This window comes from Lithobates pipiens, unplaced genomic scaffold, assembly GCF_037356315.1.
Source record: "Lithobates pipiens isolate NorthernLeopardFrog02 unplaced genomic scaffold, aLitPip1_a1.2 Scaffold_30, whole genome shotgun sequence".
NCBI lineage: Eukaryota > Metazoa > Chordata > Amphibia > Anura > Ranidae > Lithobates > Lithobates pipiens.
The window spans coordinates 113,803,201-113,821,506 of NW_027507791.1; the positions used below are offsets into that span (position 1 = coordinate 113,803,201).

Below are 18,306 nucleotides of genomic sequence, written 5' to 3' on the forward strand. Positions count from 1 at the left end.
ATTACAAAATGGTGAGACATTACTTGTCATCATAACAGAGTTTTCCGTTTCTTTTAAAAATAAAGAACCTGTAGTTTGAGATCTTTGAGATTGCCTAGGAGCAGGGTGAGGAGTCTCTGCACCCCACGCGTCATATCTCCCCCATGTTATTATACAGTCAGGGAGAGCCCAAGGGACTCAGAAAGAGAAAGTGGAAGGCAGAAAACATCAAAGCGAAGAAAGGAAAAAGTGAGAGAGAGGGGAAAGAAAGGGCGGGGGGGATGAAAGCCCAGCCGTCTCACAAAGCACCTAGGCAAGCGATTTGCCGTGTGTAGGTCCTCTTCATGAGGGGTTGAGAGTTAGTCCTGCATATTCCTCCGAGTACATAAATTTGTGCCAGTAAAACCATTTTCGGTGTACTTCTCATGCAGGTCCTTGTCAGTAGTTACCTAGTCTTCCAACACACTGTCTGCCACCTTTTTCAGCCAGGTGGCAATTTGCGGTGGCTGTGTCTGTTTCCAGTATAGTGGAATGCATCCTCTGGCTGCCGTGACCGAGAGGGAGAACGGATTTCCTATATACCCTACTGGGAATGTTTTGGTGGTGTAGGAGGAAAAAGGCCGGGTCTTTCGGTAACTCTCTCAGTGAACTTCTGAACGATTCTAGGACCAAAAAACATGGAGGAGGGAGCCGATCTCCTCACCGCATCTCCAGCATACGTTCGAGCACTGGGGAAACATTTTATGGATCTTCATCGGGGTATGATACCACCGGGTAAGCACCTTGAACCCTGCTTCCTGGTGTTTGGCACAAATCGAGGTTTTGTAGGTAAACATAAAGATTCTGTCCACCTGTTCCCTGGTCAATTCCATCCCCAGCTCCTCCCATCTTGTGATGTATGGGGGGGGGGTCTGCTGTCTACTGGTGGCATTACTAACAACTGGTATGTCAAGGAAACCGCATGGGATAACAGACTGATCCAGGCAGACCTGCTCAAACTCAGTGAGCGGTCTCTGGCATACCGCTGGGGGAGGTAGAGATCAGAGAAAATGTGATAGTTGGACTTTCTGCCAGAACGATAATCCTGCCATCTGTTGTGTCGTCAGCAAACTTCCCTCTGATATGTAGTTGTTAGCCTTTGACCGCTCAGTTGCTTTTAGGTTTCGAAATCTGGAGTCATGTAGACCAGGAGTAAAAGCTTGGTTCCCCACAAAGGGCAGGAGTGGAGAGGGTAGGGGCGCTAATGAGAAGTCCCGAAAAGCTTTCAGGCTCAGTCTCCAGGTTTCCCCCACTGTGGGATGATCCAAGATCCGCTGAGGGATGTCTACCTGACACCACGGATGGGATTCAAGCGGCAACACTGCCAGCACGTGCTCTATCTCCACTCACTGCTTAAGTGCCCCATGGTGACACCAATCCAGGACTCTGGTTAGATGGCAGGCTATGTGGTATAGGCTGATGTCCAGAAACGCCATACCGCCCCTGAGTTTGGGGAGTCTAAGGATGGATCGCGCCAGCCAAGGCATCTTTTGTGACCAGAGGAAGTCAACCAGAGCTCAATTCGCCGTCCTAAGGAAGGAGCCCGGAATCTTGATAGGGAGCTATGGTATAGAAGGCGAGGCAGTACATTCATTTTTACAATGTTGCACCTGCCAAGCCAAGAACATGCCATCCTGCCAGGCCTGCAGGTCTTTCTTTATTGTTGACAATAAAGGTAGAAAGTTTAGTGAGAAGACCTCATTTCGTTTTCTGGGGAGACAAATGCCCAGGTATTTCGCCTGTCTGTTTTATATTGCACAGGCAGACATATCTAAGGGATCGAACCACTAAAGCATAGAGATACAATATTGTCATTACAATGTGTTATCTTCTAGATTTTAATATTCAAAAAAGGGTGTATTGCACATGGCAGTTGATTTTAACCGCATCCACATTAAACAAACGTTTTATTGCAGTGGTTTTTTTTTTTATTTTTTTTTTATTTTTTGTGAAGGTAAATTTTTAAATTGGTGCAAGCTTAGTAGCTCCTTAAAATACTGCTTGCTTCTGGCGGTTAATACTTGTAATGGTTTGGGATGTCTGTGCAGAAGATCAGAGCAACTACTGGCTCATGAGAAATAAAAACTTTCCATTGTTAAATAACTATTGCTTCAAAAAAATCCTAATTGTGAGATGTATAGTTCTTATACAATGTATTCACCCTCTGGGAAGCTTTTATGTTTTATTGCCATACAATGTAGTAAATTACAGCAGATACTTTTCATAGGCACTGTACAATCGTTTGAAAAAAGTAAGCACAAACCCCCCAGGAAATTGTGGACTTGAATATGCATATCTGTCATATGGAAATAAAGCAAGTACATTTACCACCACCTCAAATCCATGAAAATTAGAGACAATTGTTCCAGATTAGATGCCATTGATTAGAACCTATTTAGGGAGTATGCAGGTGGAACCTGTTTTACTTAACCCTCAGATATCTAGGGTCTGGTGTTCCTTTTGCTATTGGCATGTGTATTAGCACGAGGCCAAGAAATATGGTGTTATTCACGGTCCTCTGAAATATTTTTGTGGACAGGGATGAGCTGAGACTGGTTCGGATGCTGGTCCGCACCCACCTGTCATAAGTGGCCATCATCGTCCCGCAGCCATGTGTATACACACCCTTGCTATTGGTGCGGCTGCCAAGCAGGGAATGCTTCAGCCGCTTATGATTGGCAAGCCACCTTGACGGTTTCCTAGCATGATGGCTCAGGTGGATTTAGACTAGTAGCCAAACATGTCTGAGCTTATCCCTAGTTGTGGATGTCTATGTGCACAGCAAGGGATTTCAGAAAGTCACTAAATTATTGGGAATCTGCCAATCCACTGTAAAGAAAATTTATTTGGCAAGTGGCATAGATTTCAAGTGATTTTTGAATTGTCCAGACTGGCAGACCCAGCAAATATCGCCTCAGAGCTGACTGTTGGATGCTAAAAGAAATCTCTAAGAACATCAGAATAACTTTCAGCAGTTGGTATGAAAGTATATGCATCTACAATCGGACATTTCAGGGGAAGTGTGGCTACAGTTTGCCATTAGGCATATAGACAAAGACTAGGCCTTCTAGAACAATGTGCTGTGGACTATTGAATTAAAACTAGTTTTGTCCATAGTTACAGTGGACCTATTTGGCTTAAACTGAGTACAGCATTGACGTAGAAGTACGGAATACTAACTATAAAGCATGTTGGTGAAAATGGTAAGTTTGGGGCTCTTTGCTGATTCAGGACCTTTTTTTTTTTTTTGCAGTCAAAACGTTGACTATAGGGCCACATGCACACTGGACGTTTTTACAGCTGATTTTTTTTTGTTTTGTTTTGTTTTGTTTTTGGCAGCACTTTTTTCTGCAGCCAGTAAATTGCCATTATGCACACAGTGTTTTTTGGCAGCCAAGTTTTCAGGCTGGAACACCCCCCCCCCCCCCAAAACTATTGCCTAGGAGGAGTTTTTTTAGCTGTAAAAATGCTCTAACACTGAAAAACGTGGTAAAACGTCCCATTTTATGAGCATTTTTGAGATTCAAACTTTTTTTAAAGTAATATTTTTGGACACTGCCATTTTTCTACCATAAATTCCTAAATTTACCGGTGTGCTTTGGTGCTCTTGCTTTAAAGGAGTTACTGTGAAGGCAGAAGGTTTTTTTATTTTTTTTTTTTATTTTTTAAATCTCTGTGTTTACCAGCCTCCCCAGCACCCCCTAATACTTACCAGAGCCCCATCTCCTTCCAGGAATGTCCAGGAGTCCCCCGGCTGCCCGAGACTCTCCCCTCTCATTGACCGAGACACAGCAGGGGTGCCATTAGCTCCCGCGTCTGTCAATCAAAGTCAGCTATCCAATCAGGAGAGAGAGGGGATGATGTCAAATGGATCCAGGCTACCCTATACAAAACCACTGCTAAGGGAAGGTAAGTATGACATGTTTGTTATTTAAAAAAAAACAAAAAAAACAGGACTTTACAATCACTTTAATAGCCTGACCTGTACGATGTGCAAACAGGAACATTGCCCAGTGTCCTTTGCTGCCTCATTATCTCAGCTGGCTGAACTGTTCCTTTAATGTCCTTTGCTTCCCATTGTCTTTTGCTGCTCTTGCGTTCATTGCCTGACCTATGCTGTTTGCAAACCGGAATATTTCCCAGCGTCCTTTGCTGCCTTATTGTCATAATGGATGCAGCAAGATAAAGAGCTCCTGAACAGTAGTGCCCTCTCTGCTCTGAAAATGGTGACTAAACAACTACACGACTATTCCGAAATGCATTGTGGGAAAGTAGGAGATAAAAATAGCAGAGAGGTGTTTTCTTGTTAAAAAAAAACGCTAATGAAAAAAAGCTGCAAAACTTGCATATTTATAACGTCCAGTGTGCATGAGGCCTAAATTATGCATCATATCAAAGTGTGCAAAACACTTGTCTACTGGCACTGTATATCAGCTGGTAGACACAGATTGTAGAAGCGCATTTCTCCCAGGAGAGAACGATGTAAACAGAAGTGTGTAAAAAAGAAGACAAACTAAAAAAGAAAAAAATAGCTTCTAGAAAGGGAAAATGTGTGTGAATGTTGTAAAAGGATTGTTTGATTATCTCAAGATAGAAACGTAGACGTGCAAAGAGATGGCTCATTGATTGGAGAAATGTCAATAAAATTTCAGAAGTACAGATAGATTTTTTTTTTTCCCCCTTTTTAAAAAAAAATATATTTTCGTTTGGTCGCAAAGATTTACAGTATGTATGAACAAGCTTTCTTGAACACGCGTTAAACTTGAAATCCTACATTTCTTCAGTCATATGTCAAATATTTCTGTTTTAGACAGTGTATATGAATATCTTTTTTATTTTTTTATTTTTTTATTTTTTTAAATGTACTATGAGATCACTATTATGTTGAACCAAAGTGATATCCTTACTTTTGTATACAATACTTGGTGTGAGATTAATGTTCTTTATTACCCGTTGTATACTGATATGTAGGTGCTTCATGGATGAGAAGGGGTTTAGTGACTGGTGTCTTTTTACGCATGAAAAGCACATACAAAATACACATGGGATGGCTGTATTGAACAGGAATCAATAGGAGTAAATACACACTTTTGCTGTTCATGCACTTTCACTGGGCTTAACAGCATCGTTTTGTTGACTGTGCCATCTGCACAAACCACAGAACGTGGTCTTTAATTTCTGCTGCCTATTGTAAAATAGTCTACAAGCCACTAGGAAATGTTTAAACCTACATTGTACAGTAGCTAACACAGGATGGCATCTGCATTGAATACCAATTGACAGACAAAAGTTGACACAGTAAAATTTACATTCTTTTATAATTGTGATTTTAGATATTTACAGTAGTTCTACATCGGGTGGGGGGGGGGGGAGTCTGTTGCAATAAATTACATTTAATTACACAGGGGCATAGCCGCTTTTATGCTGATAATCCTCCCTTGCATAGAAATCCTCCCATGCTTGTTTTTGGTGGAATTTTTAAGCCTAAAGTGGTATTAAACTCAAAAACAAAAATGTATTAAATTGCAGCTTACCAATCCTTGGGTACGGTGGCTGCATTGTTGTTTTTTTTTTTTTTTTTGCTTTTTTTTGCTTTTTCATCTGGTGATTTTGCCATTATGTCTGTTACTTTTCAATTATACTGTGTAGAAAAAGTAGCAGTTAGAGGGTTGAGACAAACCAAACAGGTGTGCTTACAATGGTCAGCTTTAATGTATGCAAAAACCTTTATCCCAAAAAGAAAAAGGGGAAAAAGAAGTTTGCTGTAACTGCTTAAAAAGTGTTATCTGTGACAGGCCCAGAGCAGTCCCACGTCACCTCGTGGCCCTGTGTAACTGGCTGGATACTTGAGTGCTATCCCTGGTTCTCTAACATACGCCTTGGTACTTCTTCCTTTTATTTCTTCCCCTCTTCCTTTTGATTTAATCTATATCAAAAACTGTAAGACTTTGGGAAACAGACTCTGGTTGACAAGCCGGCCTTCTAGGTCTGTTATAGATATTTGGCTGCTAGTCCGGTTTTCTACTGTTGCTTAGTATTTTTGCACCATTTTCTGTAAGTACAAGAAGTCATTGACCTTTATGATACGATCATACCAATAGCCTATGTTATCTGGATTCAATTTTAATTTGTTAGTCAAGTCCATCTAAATCTTCTTGTCTAGCACTACCCCCTTCCCAGACTGACAATGCTGCTGTCCAGAGGTGTCTGCTTTATTACTTCATCCAGAATGTAGACACATATACAGGAGGTGTGTTACTGGCCAGATCACTAGGTGAAAACAGAGGGGAAAAATCTTAACAAAAGAAAACTACTGCAGCCATCACACCCAAAGACTAGTAAAGTCAAGAAGGGGGTGGAGGGAGGTGAGCCGTCATTGAGAGCTTCTGAAATGCTATACAATTTTCAAAATGAATGTCATGCCACTAAAACCTTACCTAAACTAAGCATGTACTGCACTGATTTTCAGCCAGTGTTGTGTGTAACCCAAGAAGTCATTCTGGTGGGTTCAGGGTGTTTCTACAATTAAAGTGGATGTAAACCCGAATTTTTTTTTTTTTTTTTGGTGTCCTAATGTAGAGTATGAGATTTGCTATCATTTGAACCCAGTCTTGCCACAAAGAGTTAATCCAGCTCTGAGCAATCCTCTTTTTTTTTTTATTGTTCAGTGAGATAAATCTTGACAAACAGAAAAACTTTGTAAAATCTTTCCCCTTGCTGGGAGTGACAGGTGATTTACATATCTCGTGCACTAGCCTAAGAGATATGCGTTATTTTTTAATTCCCTCCCACTCCTTTCTTCTGCTGCTCTGCAAGGATTGGCTGTTCACACCTCAGCATAATTGGGCATGCTGAAGTCATGTGGTTACTTTCCTGTCTTTTCACTGGATGTTAGAGATCAGAGCAGAAGTTCAGTGTAAGAAATACACAGGAGAAAATGCATATTGACCAGGGGAGTGTAGAGGTGGGCAGGAAGTCTAATGACATCACGATTCCACCCACCGACCTCCAGACAACAGACCCACCCAGAGAATCTGCAGTTTTTCGGGTCTCGTAACAGAGGGCAGACATTTGACGGGTAAAGATACACGCAGGAGGCATGTATATCCTTATAGATAACCCCTATGGCAGTAGTTTAGAAAGGATGACATTGGGTTTGCATCCACTTTAACATCCTCTAAAATTTATTACTAATCACTGTTTTTTGAAAACATAATTGATTACTTGGAAAATAGTTGCGAAAATTCAGGGATCTTGGTATGCAACAAGATAATCCAGACTACCATGTACTTTGTGAACATCGGAGAGGACGGAGAACACTGGCCTGGGTTCTGAAACATATATCTGTTCTCTGTGTCTGTACATTTCCATTTACTGGATTGTGTATGGCCAAGGAAATTGTTTGAGGCTAGTGTGCCTTAAATGCATTCACAGGCAAGGTAACACTTGCTTATAGTGGTAACGTTCCCTCTGACAGTCATCATTTTAATAAGAGTGATGTGAGAGGAGACAGCTGCTCCTTCTTTCACAATTTGTGTCCTCCTGGGCTTGATAACGGTAAGACATGTTGATTCTTGGATGCAAATCTGACATGACAGTTGGTTGAAGATGATATGTTGTAATATAAGGGGCAGATATTATCAGTTTTTCCCGCGGGTTACCAAGCCCCTGAAATCATGTATTCCTGTATTACAAATTCCTGATTCATGAATTGCTCATAGCAACCAGACAGATTTTTTTGTCATTTCTACTGCAAATTAAAAGGGGAACTGACTAGTTTATATGGGCAGAGAATAGGATCTTCTGTTCCTTTCAGTTGGAATGCTCTAAAGGACATCTACGCTTTCTTGGACTTGCTAGACAGATTTATATGAAGGGAAAAAGTGTGTGCCTTTCTACTTTATGCTCTAGGACGATGTATGGTATAAATTAGGTCCAGGCAACATGCAGTGAGGGAAAAACGTATTTGATCACCTGTTGATTTTGTACATTTGCCCACTGACAAAGAAATGATGAGTCTATAATTTTAATGGTAATGGTTTATTTTAACCGTGAGAGACAGAATAACAAAAAAAATTCCAGAAAAACGCATTTCAAAAAAGTTATAAATTGATTTGCATTTTAATGAGCGAAATAAGTATTTGACCCCCTTGCAAAACATGGTTTAGTACTTGGTAAAACCCTTGTTGGCAATCAGAGGTCAGACATTTCTTGTAGTTGGCCTCCAGGTTTGCACACATCTCAGGAGGGTTTTTGTCCCACGCCTCTTTGCAGATCCTCTCCAAGTCATTAAGGTTTCGAGGCTGACACTTTTTAACTCAAACCTTCTGCTCGCTCCACATATTTTGTATGGGATTATGGTCTGGAGACTGGCTAGCCCACTCCAGGACCTTAATGTGCTTCTTCTTGAGTCACTCCTTTGTTACCTTGGCTGTGTGTTTTGGGTCATTGTCATGCTAGAATACCCATCCATGACCCATTTTCAATGCCCTGGCTGAGGGAAGAAGGATCTCGTCCAAGATTTGATGGTACATGGCCCTGCCCATTATCCCTTTGATGCAGTGAAGTTGTTCTGTCCCCTTAACAGAAAAACACCCCAAAAGTATGATGTTTCCACCTCCATGGTTGACGGTGGGGATGTTCTTGGGGTCATAGGCAGCATTCCTCCTCCAAACACAGCGAGTTGAGTTGATGCTAAAGAGTTTGATTTTGGTCTCATCTGACCCAACACTTTCCCCCAGTTCTCCTCTAAATCATTCAGATGTTCATTAGCTTCAGATGGGCCTGTACATGCGCTTTCTTAAGCAGGGGGACCTTGTGGACGCTGCAGGATTTCATTCTTTCACGGCGTAGTGTGTTACTAACTTTTTTTAATGGTGATCATGGTCCCAGCTGCTTTGAGATCATTGACAAGATTCTCCCGTGTAGTTCTAGACCGATTCCTCATCATTCTCATGATCATTGAAACTTCACAAGGTGAGATCTTACATGGAGACCCAGACTGAGGGACATTGACAGTTATTTTGTGTTTCTTCCATTTGTGAACAATTCCACCAATTGATGTCACCCTCTCACCAAGCTGTTGGTGATGGTATTGTAGCCCATTCCTGCCTTGTGTGGTCTACAATCTTGTCCCTGACATCCTTGAACAGCTCTTTGGTCTTGGCCTTGGTGGAGAGATTGAGAGAGATCTCCTAATCTCAGCTTGTTACCTGCACAGAAGACACCCAGGAGCCAGAAATATTGGTGATTGACAGGGGATCAAATTAATTAACTAATTAAAATGCAAATCTATTTTTAATTTTTTTTAAATTTTTTTATGTGTTCTTCTGGATTGTTTTGTTCTCTCGCCATTAAAATCAATTATTAATTACCATATTTATCGGCGTATAACACGCACCCCAAGTTTAGGAGGGAATTTTGTGGAAAAAACTTTTAGGAGGGAAATTTAATGAAAACAAAATTACATTTAAATGCCCATCAATGCAGCCTTATCAGTGTCCATCTGAAGCCTTGTCAGCGTCATTTGCAGCCTGTCCTCATTGCAGCCTTGTCAATGCAGCCTGTCCTCATTGCAGCCTTGTCAATGCAGCCTGTCCTCATTGCAGCCTTGTCAATGCAGCCTGTCCTCATTGCAGCCTTGTCAATGCAGCCTGTCCTCATTGCAGCCTTGTCAATGCAGCCTGTCCTCATTGCAGCCTTGTCATGGAGCTTGTCCGTCGTTGTAACCTTGGTGCATTGTTTCCTTTTTTTTTTTTTAAATGGCGCCGCCGAGATGTCCTGTGTATTTCCCCTGATTTTAAAGGGAAAAAAGTGCGTATTATACGCCGATAAATATGGTATAGACATATAATTTATTTGCCAGTGGGCAAACGGACAAAATCAGCAGGGGATCAAATCCTTTTTTCCCTCGCTATAGGTGGAATAAGCAGAATGTAATCATGGGTCATACCTATAAAAGCAAAATAAGATAAAAATGTTAGCTGTATTTTAATAGCTGTCAAAATAATAGCATTTCTATATTTAAAACACTAACAGTTAATTGCAATTGTCTTTTGTTCCTGGTGATTTGTCTTTCTACTAACTCTTTTATAGTTGCCATGGTGCTGTACAGGGAGCAAAACCCCACCTCAGTAAGACACATCTTAAGGTCTAGCGGAAGATATAGTATGGAGTAGAACTGCGGTATATTAAACACCGTATGAGGCACCCTTTTCGACAAATATACATTTTCCCATAATTAGTTCCTGAGACACTGTATGCACACTTAAAAATTGCAAAAATAACTGATTAGCAACCCCCCCTCCCCCTCACACCCACCCCAACTTGTGCAGGCATGATCCCTTAACAACTCTGAACTACCATCTGGGAAAAACTAACGTCACATGGAGAACATAAGGAACAGTTTTAGATACTGGGTCAAGTAGTGGTTCCAAGCCAGCCACCACAGAGAAGGATGAGGATGGGGCCTAGTTGCGCGCCCCGCAAGTTAGCATGAAAAAGAGGCAGTAAGACCCAGTTTCTCTGTTCATCTGCATAGTCATGATTCCCAGTGGTTAGTGGGGTATAAATTCACTGCACTTTGCATGTGGCTTGTAGGATCAGCACACCTCCGCAGCTCCGTGTGGCAGATAAGGGGCAAGGAGATATAGTAAGTCCACTCAAAATAACCCAAAAAAAAAGGGGGGGAGAAGGATTTTTTAAATCCAGTACTCTAGATGTCACAGAGAGGATTGTATAACAGAGGTTGTGGCGGTAAGGTCTGTAGAGGTACAGAGTTCCTCCTGCCTCCCGACCCGGCAAGGTATATCAACGTGGAACCGCCAATGTGTGGTGTAGGTCAGGGTGGCAATACAGCAAGGGTAGTTAAGACAGGCCAAGTAATGGTGTAAACATGAGACAAAAGCCTCTTGCCATATGGCTCGCCTGGTGTGCGATCAGTCACCCCTGCCATGTGCAGGCCCGCTTTCCAGCCAGGAGATGACCTCTCCAGGATCCTCAAAGAATGATACTCAACCATCGTGTTCAGGCATGCAAGTAAGAGCATGGAATACTTCAGGTGACAGTCGCGCAGTCTGCGTTTGGCCTCCATGAAGCTCTGTCGGCATTTCTGTATCTCGGCCAAGAAGTCAGGAAATATTGCCACTTTGAGGTTTCCTACTGGAATGTTATCCCTCTCTCTCGCCAGCCTCAACGCAGCGTCCCGGTCTTTATAGTTGAAACGTTTTGCAATGAAGGTACGGGGGCGGGGGAGCCCCTTGAGGTTTAGCAGGCATCCTATGAGCCCTCTTCACCACTAGCATGGGGGAGAAGGCCTCCCGACCGTATGTGGTTACCAGTAGTTGTTCCAGGAACGATGTCGGGTCTTTACCTTCCGCTCCCTCCGGAAGACCGATGAATCGCAGATTACACCTCCTCAGGCAATTTATCCATGTCGTCTTGCTTGGCGAGCAGCTGGTTAATCTGCCTCTGCATGTATTCAGATCCAGCCTGTAATGGCGGGAGGATGTCTTCTACTGTGCTGATGTGGGTTTCTGTCTCTGTGACCCGTTCAGATTTTCTAGAAATCCTGTCTAATCAGAGATATACAGTGCCTTGCGAAAGTATTCGGCCCCCTTGAACTTTTCAACCTTTTGCCACATTTCAGGCTTCAAACATAAAGATATAAAATTTTTATTTTTTGTGAAGAATCACCAACAAGTGGGACACAATTGTGAAGTGGAACGAAATCTATTGGATTTTTGAAACTTTTTTTAACTAATAAAAAAAATGAAAAGTGGGGCGTGCAAAATTATTCGGCCCCCTTGCGTTAATACTTTGTAGAGCCACCTTTTGCTGCGATTACAGCTGCAAGTCGCTTGGGGTAAGTCTCTATCAGTTTTGCACATCGAGAGACTGAAATTCTTGCCCATTCTTCCTTGCAAAACAGCTCGAGCTCAGTGAGGTTGGATGGAGAGCGTTTGTGAACAGCAGTTTTCAGCTCTTTCCACAGATTCTCGATTGGATTCAGGTCTGGACTTTGACTTGGCCATTCTAACACCTGAATACGTTTATTTGTGAACCATTCCTTTGTAGATTTTGCTGTATGTTTGGGATCATTGTCTTGTTGGAAGATAAATCTCCGTCCCAGTTTCAGGTCTTTTGCAGACTCCAACAGGTTTTCATCCAGAATGGTCCTGTATTTGGCTGCATCCATCTTCCCCTCAATTTTAACCATCTTCCCTGTCCCTGCTGAAGAAAAGCAGGCCCAAACCATGATGCTGCCACCACCATGTTTGACAGTGGGGATGGTGTGTTGAGGGTGATGAGCTGTGTTGCTTTTACGCCAAACATCGTTTTGCATTGTGGGCAAAAAGTTCAATTTTTTGGTTTCATCTGACCAGAGCACCTTCTTCCACATGTTTGGTGTGTCTCCCAGGTGGCTTGTGGCAAACTTTAGACAAGACTGTTTATGGATATCTTTGAGAAATGGCTTTCTTCTTGCCACTCTTCCATAAAGGCCAGATTTGTGCAGTGTACAACTGATTGTTGTCCTATGGACAGACTCTCCCACCTCAGCTGTAGTTCTCTGCAGTTCATCCAGAGTGATCATGGGCCTCTTGGCTGCATCTCTGATCAGTCTTCTCCTTGTCTGAGCTGAAAGTTTAGAGGGACGGCCAGGTCTTGGTAGATTTGCAGTGGTCTGATACTCCTTCCATTTCAAAATGATCGCTTGCATAGTGCTCCTTGGGATGTTTAAAACGTGGGAAATCTTTTTGTATCCAAATCCGGCTTTAAACTTCTCCACAGTAGTATTACGGACCTGCCTGGTGTGTTCCTTGGTCTTCATGATGCTCTCTGCGCTTTCAACAGAACCCTGAGACTATCACAGAGCAGGTGCATTTATACAGAGACTTGATTGCACAGGTGGATTCTATTCATCACCATCAGTCATTTAGGACAACATTGGATCATTCAGAGATCCTCACTGAACTTCTGGAGTGAGTTTGCTGCACTGAAAGTAAAGGGGCCGAATAATTTTGCACACACCACTTTTCAGTTTTTTTATTTGCTAAAAAAGTTTAAATTATCCAATAGATTTCGTCCCACTTGTTGGTGATTCTTCACAAAAAATTAAAATGTTATATCTTTGAAGCCTGAAATGTGGCAAAAGGTTGAAAAGTTCAGGGGGGCAGCAAGGCACTGTATGTCCAACTTGACCTCCTAAATCTGGGCAGTGAGGGATGTCCTGCTGAGTGTGATCGCTTCCAGTAATTTATCCGTGTCTCCCTGCCCACGCTTTCCTCCTGTCTTCTCAGCACCACCATCTTCCTCAGCTTCCTCTCCCTCATACCGGCGGTACTGTGTGAGCTTTGCCGCGGTGGAATTTTGGCTCTTCGGAGGGGACATGATAGTGGGCTTAAATGTGACAATTTAAGCCAGTTAGGGTAGGTCAGGCAGAATGTGAAGAGGATGACAGGGACGGGGCCTAGTGCTGGTTTGGGGATCGGGTGTACCAAGATGGCCTCGGACCTCCGTGTGCAGGCCGAAGTAGCAGACTTGCCTGAGTGCAGTCGCCATATGGGAGACTCCGTTTGGGCCATCGGATGGCTGAAGGTTAGAAGAGGCCAGGCAGAATGGGAGGAGAGTGGCATGCATAGGGCCTAGAGCTGGTTCGGAGATAGGGTGTTCAAGATGGCAGCAGACCTTCGTGTGTAGGCCGAAGCCACGGACTTGCCTGAGTGCAGCCAACGTACCGTAGGATCGCTGCTCCGATCGGGTCGCTGGAAGGCCGGAAATCAGATGGGGTATGGAGAGGGTCCCCAGGCAGGCAACCAACTTGGATGGGAGGATTATCAGAGTGGAGGATGAGCTAATAGCAGGAGTAATAGATGGCGCTTTGGGTATGCAGGTCCTACTCCATGCTGCGTCAGGCTACGCCGCTCTCCTAACTCTTTTGATTGAGGATTCACATTCCCATTGAATGCCTATCCTTTATAAGAGATCTAATCACTGTCACTAATGCCCTCTCCATTTCTATTATGTGATCCTTTCTTCCATGCATGGGGGTTACTGTGAGACATTTGTAAACATTATTTGCAATGCTCCATAGTTCTGTGCCTTACTTCCCATCAACCGTGAATATGATTGTTATGATTGTAATGATTTTCCTCTCGTTGAGTTTGTGCAACTCTCAACTGTTTTCTTATAACACAGACTGCTCTCTCCAGACTGTTGTGACATGTCTTATACAGCAGCATAGAGACTGTGTTCTTCATTACTGTGACACAAACCAGTTCTATAAACCTTAACTTTTGCCTGGTTTTAGATGTATACATCCTGCTATGTGCCCAGTTTTAGTATCCATTACACTGAGTCCCATATCTTGTTAAACTTCAATACCGTGCACTTTTACCCCCTTCTTGCCCAGGCCAATTTTCAGCTTTCAGCGCTGTCACACTTTGAATGACACTTGTACGGTCATACAACACTGTATCCATATGAAGTTTTTATATAAAACAAAATTTCACACTAATGGAGCTTTCTTTTGGTAGTATTTAATCACCGCTGGGTTTTATACTCTTTGCTTAAGAAACTAAAGAAAATAGAAACTTTTGAAGGAAAAACACATCTTTGTCTGTTATAACATTTTGCAAATAAATCTTTCTTCATAAATTTAGGCCAAAATGTATTCTGCTACATTTCTTTGAAAATAACAAAATTAGTCTGTAGGAAAGTTAGAGTCCACAAACTATGGTCTGTGTGTGTGTGTATGTATGTATATGTGTGTGTGTGTATATATATATATATATAAATATACACACACATACGCGCGCACACACACACACACTAGGACACCTCACTTGTGTCTTTCAATTTTACACCTTATGTGGTATTCTTTCTTCCACCAGATATGGAACAAAAAATTGGAGATGCAGTTTCTGTTCAAAAGCTTTTTACTTCAATCTTCATGCATATACAAATATGACTGCACAGTTTCGGATAGGAACTCTGTTCTCCATTCTGCCTAGCAACTAGTGACACTGATCTCTGCTCCATGTGATTGGAGCAGAGATCAGTGTTCACTAAATGAAAGCCCAACCCCCCCACAGTTAGTAACACACCCCTAGGAACACTTAACCCCTACACTGCCACCCACTGGTTAACCCCTTCACTGCCAGTGTCATTTACACAGGAATCACTGCATTTATTTAGCAGTGATTAATGTATAAATGACAATGGTCCCAAAAATGTGTCAAAAATGTCCGATGTGTCCGCCACAATGTCGCATTCACAATAAAAATCAATGATCACCGCCATTACTAGTAAAAAAATTTATAAGAAATTAATAAAAATGCCATAAAACTATCCCTATTTTGTAAACGCTATAACTTTTGCGCAAACCAATCAATAATCGCTTATTACGATTTTTATTTTTTTTTACCAAAAATATGTATAAAAATACGTATCGGCCTAAACTGAGGGAAAAAAACGTTTTTTGTATATATTTTTGGGGGATATTTATTATAACAAAAAGTAAAAAATAATGCGTTTTTTTTTTTTTCAAAATTCTCGCTCTATTTTTGTTTATAGCACAAAAAATAAAAAACGCAAAGGTGATCAAATACCGCCAAAAGAAAGTTCTATTTGTGGGAAAAAAAAGGACGTAAATTTTGTTTGGGAGCCACGTCGCATGACCGCGCAATTGTCAGTTAAATCGACGCAGTGCCGAATCGCAAAAAGGGTCTGGTCTTTGACCAGCAAAATGGTCCGGTCTGTAAGTGGTTAAATAAGTTAGTAAAGCTGTAATGAACCCAAAAGCAAATGTTTCATTTATTGCATCTTACCAGTCCTAGATGTGATTGCTGTTTCTTTTTTTTTTTGCTTTCTTTCTTCTATTTTTATCTCGTAATATGATCAGTAAGTTGGTGGTTTTACAAAAGCACAAGTTCTCCAGCAGAATCAGTTTGCATGGATGAGACAAACCATTTAACACTGACATGGGTGCTTAACTGCTGGCCACCCGCCTACTGTCAAATGACGGCGGGGCGGTGCAGCGCAGCTCTTGTTCTGGGATGCCGTCATACGACGGAGGCGGCCACTCTCGCGTGGCTGTGCCGTGTTGCTATGACTCGGCGACACCCTGATCTGTGTAAAGAGCCACATCCGTGGCTTTTTAACTATGTGATCGACTGTGTCCAATCACAGCCAGTCACATGTAAACACGGAGATGCCGGTAATTGGCTCTCCTCGCCTCACATTGTCTCACTGCCTGTGATTAGCGCAGTGCTGTGTCGACTTCCTGGCAGGCTCTGCACGTGGAGCATGCAAACACACACTGGAGCTCATCCCTAGTCCTGCCCAATGCTTTCTGGATTGACACCACTGTCTCTGTTGCTGAAACCTTCCCACCATTGTGAGCTGCAGTGTTTGGGAGGGGGAGTGTGTGAGGCACAAATGAGGGAGGATTTGGTTCAGTCGTGTGTGTGTGTATGTATGTATGTGTGTGTGTGTATATATATATATGTATATATATATATATATATATATATATATATATATATATATATATATATATTTTTTTTTTTTTTTTTTTTTTTACTGTGAGGCTTGTGCATTACCAGTAATTGAATTTGGTACTTGTTTAGACTGTCGTACAGGAGCCCTTAGTTTTACCCTAATTCACTATATTGGTACTTTCAAAATAAATGCTTTTCTGATACCTTAACATACTTCTTGCACACTGATCTCTTTGACTTCTCCACATTTGCTAAGTTTAGAGTGGAAATAAAGCCTTCTGTCTGCTCCCTAAAAACATAACCCCAGTTCCTTATCTATTTACTAATAAATGCTCCGGAGATCTGTATGTTGGACCTTGCTATATATAGTCATGTAGGCTGTTCTACCCCTGATGTTCTGAGCCAGCGCCGTGTTCTTTTTGTTTTAGCACTTTGTTTCCCTGTCCCTTATCCCTCCACTGATGTCATCAGAAAAAAAGCATCCATTGTTGCTACTGATCTTTCTTCCTATATAGATTTAGAGTTTATATTCAGCTTAAGCAGTTCCTCCAACACAGTAGATATGCTTTGATTACTAAGATAATGAGGTGGCCACTTTCACAGAATTTCCAAATCCCTGTCATGTTAGTAGTCGCACGCGGTTCTTGGGAAGTAGACAGACTTGTGAGTTGATAACATCATTCCGGCACACATGGCATGCTCAGGATGCTGTGAATGTGTAATAAAATACGCATGTGCTGGTGACCTCATTGGGAAAAATAATCAGAATATTTTTGGCGGATGTGAATACCAACAAGGAATACTTGTATGCTTTTAGATGAGGACAAATTACATTCTTGACTTTTACTTCCGCTTTAACAAATAGCATAGCACAGCAGACAGTGTTTTGTAAACTATTATTTAAGCATAAGAAAGATATAGAACAATTCCATTACCATCAGTAAAAAGTATTTGACAGCAATGAGGCATTTAGCGGTGTCATGCTTCTGTCTCCCTTTTATTTTATTCTGTCAAACACTCGTTGCTGATGGTTAGGTTTGTGTAATATATCTTTATATGTAGTTACATTTTACAGGCAGTATCTGGTGCGCTATTCCATTTGTGTTTTATTTGTTATTGCCCCGACTACGATACAGCGTGGATAAACCTTCAATCAGATTTTCATGTCTGCTGTGTGGAAGAGATATCTGTGTAGGGGTTGGAGAAGGTCGTTCCCCCCCCCCCCCACCCCCCACCCCCCACCCCCCATTTGCTTCCCTGCTCTTGTGTCCGTTAACCTCCATACAAGATAAGTCTACACTTTTTCTAATTACATTAATGCTGCTATTTCAAATTTTGTAATATAACAAAATAGCGCAGACATGATTAGTAATGCTGCGTCTCTTGATTGAAAGTGCCTAGGAAAAGAAGTGCTCTTGTTGCATCTACAAAATGGGTAGAAAATTAGAGGAATCTTTAGCTGTAAGCAAAATGTTTAAAAAAAGTTCTACCTTTTAAACACTTTTAATGAAATGCCTAAAGTAGAACTTCATTCAAATCCTAACTACACTTAAAGTGGTTGTAAACCCTCTCAGTGAAGTGATTGGCCTCAGGTGAGAAGAAAATAAATCCCTCTACATAACTTGTACCTGTTTATCTACAGATTTTTCTTCTCTACAGCTGTTCAAAGTCCAGAATTTATAATACTGTGTCTGAGAGTTTAGAAAAAAAGGTACAGAGAGCTGAAATTACATACTGCAGAGCTCAGTAAGGAGAGCTCTGAGAGCTGATTGGAGGGAAGAGACACACC

At 41.8% G+C, this 18,306-nt stretch overlaps 1 protein-coding gene across 1 annotated transcript in view; it reads left to right on the forward strand.

The window, feature by feature from the left end:
• Nucleotides 1-18,306, forward strand: part of AQR (aquarius intron-binding spliceosomal factor) — a 198,646-nt gene that overhangs the window by 115,703 nt on the left and 64,637 nt on the right. The window lies entirely within an intron of this gene.